Source organism: Carcharhinus amblyrhynchos, chromosome 2 (assembly GCF_965287045.1).
Source record: "Carcharhinus amblyrhynchos chromosome 2, sCarAmb.v2.hapA, whole genome shotgun sequence".
Taxonomy (NCBI): Eukaryota; Metazoa; Chordata; class Chondrichthyes; order Carcharhiniformes; family Carcharhinidae; genus Carcharhinus; species Carcharhinus amblyrhynchos.
Window position 1 is genome coordinate 122461823 of NC_137325.1, and position 2500 is coordinate 122464322.

Genomic DNA, 2500 nt, shown 5'->3' on the forward strand with positions numbered 1-2500 from the left:
GCATTTGGCCCATATCCCTCTATAGCCATCATACCCATGTAACTCTGTAAATGCTTTTTAAAAGATAAAATTGTACCTGCCTCTACTACTACCTCTGGCAGCTTGTTCCAGACACTCAACACCCTCTGGACACTTTTGTATCTCTCCCCTCTCATCTTAAATCTATACCCTCTAGTTTTAGACTCCCCTACCTTTGGGAAAAGATATTGTCTACCTTGTCTATGCCCCTCATTATTTTAAATACCTCTATAAGGTCACCCCTCAGCCTCCTACACTCCAGAAAAAAAAGTCCCAGTTATTCAGCCTCTCCTTATAACTCAATCCATCAAGTTCCAGGAGCATCCTAGTAAATCTTTTCTGCACTCTTTCCAGTTTAATAATACTTTCTATAATAGGGTGACCAGAACTGCACACGGTATTCCAAATGTGGCCTTACCAATGTCTTGTACAACTTCAACAAGATGTTCCAACTCCTGTATTCAATGTTCTGACCGATGAAATCAAGCATGCCGAATGCCTTCTTCACCACTCTGTCCATCTGTGACTCCACTTTCAAGAAGCTATGAACATGTACCCCTAGATCTCTTTGTTCTGTAACTCTCCCCAACACCCTACCATTAACTAAGTTCTGTCCTGGTTCAATCGACCAAAATACATCACCTCACATTTGTCTAAATTGAACTCCATCTGCCATTCGTCAACCCACTGGCCCAATTGAACAAGATCCCGTTGTAATTGGAGATAACTTTCTTCACTGCAGGTGAAGGTGTAGGGAAAGATCAACTTAATGTAAGGTAGGTCCAGTCAAAAGTCAGATGGCAGCAGGAAAGAAGCTGTTCTTGATCGATTGGTATGTGTTTTTAGATATTTTCCTATGGGAAGAAGTTGGATCCCCATGTCCGGGGTGCGTAGGGGCCTTGTTTATGCTGGCTGTTTTTTCAAGGTAGTGGGGAGTGTAGACGGAGTCAGTGGGTGGGAGGCTGGTTTGCATGATTAGCTGGGCTTCATTCACAACCCTTTGTAGTTTTTTGTGGTCTAGGTCAGAGCAGGAGCCATACCAAGCTGTGATACAAATGGAAAGGATTTCTCTGGTGCATCTGTAAAAGTTAGTGAGAGTCGTAGCAGACATGTCTAATTTCCTTAACCTCCTGAAAAAAGTAGAGGTGTTGGTGGGCTTTCTTAACTTTAGTATTGTAGTGGGAACCAGGACAGGTTGTTGGTGATCTGGACACCTCGAAACTTGAACAAGCTCTCGACTATTTCCACTTCATGCCTCTTGATGTAGACATGAGCATGTCCTCCACTACACTTCCATGCCAGATCCTGTGTTCCCCACTCCAGTCCTTATGGAAGACCAACTCCACAAGCTGCCATGTTGGAGGATCCTTTCTCCATTGTCCTGGACTGGCTCATGTGCACTCCAACCTTTGGGCCTCTGATAAAACACCGGGAGATCAAACTTGATGCACACAAGAAAGAAAAATTGATACCATGAATTGTGTTGAAATTGCTAAAAGTGAAAACGAAAGAAAAAAGTGAATCTTAACAAGACATTAACTAATCTGGAGTAATAATCAAATAGAATTAGCAACTTTACAGAAAGTCTACCACAAATAACACTTACACTGGAGATGAATGAAGCGTACAGAACCCCTCATTTAAATCTAAAATATCTGTTTGAGTGCAAAGTGGACACGATTGCGGCCAGATAGATTAAGCCTGGTAACTTTTAGGGGAAAAAAAACTAGTGACGCTGTAATAATTTAGTTTGCACTTCAAAAATAGGTCGGAGAAACGTAACTATGAGACACTTCTAAGTACCATCGGAATCAATCTCGTTGCATATACCGGCCGGTTAGCTCAGTTGGTTAGAGCGTGGTGCTAATAACGCCAAGGTCGCGGGTTCGATCCCCGTACGGGCCAGTAGTTTTTTTTATTTTTGAACTCTTAAACTTTAATTTTATCGTGTAAAAATCAATGAGAATAAAATAGCATCTAACCATTTATTATGCACAAACATATTTTTTTTATTTTGCAGAGACTAATGAAAACAAAACGCAAAGCATTTATTAAAATTTGCAGCAAGATGGATTGGGTAGATGATAACGTGAAACATGCACATTCATGTGCAGGATAAATTCAGACACTTTCTATTTTTGCCAACATGGCAACTGCGATCAGGGGAAAGCCATTCGGCCCATTGAGTCTGCTTCCTCATTTCATAAAATCGTGGCTGATCAGATCCTAACTTCAAATTTGCACTTGGCTTACCCCCAAAAACCTGTTGCTGCCTTGCTTACCAAGAATCTATCCATCTTTGCTTTAGAAACATTCAAAGACTCTCCTTCCACCATCTTTTCAGGAAGAGTTCAAAAGACTCACAACCTTCTGAGTTGTCTTGAATGGGTGACCCTTCTTTTTTGACAGCCGCTCCTAGTTCTTGATTCTCCCATGAGAGGCAGCATCCTCTCCACATCCATTCTGCCAAGACCTCTCACAA

At 41.6% G+C, this 2500-nt stretch overlaps 1 non-coding gene across 1 annotated transcript; it reads left to right on the forward strand.

The window, feature by feature from the left end:
* Positions 1 to 1849: 1849 nt before the first annotated feature.
* On the forward strand, positions 1850 to 1923 carry trnai-aau (transfer RNA isoleucine (anticodon AAU)). The gene has a single exon. It is a non-coding gene; the product is annotated as a tRNA-Ile (tRNA).
* The last annotated feature ends 577 nt before the right edge of the window (positions 1924 to 2500 follow it).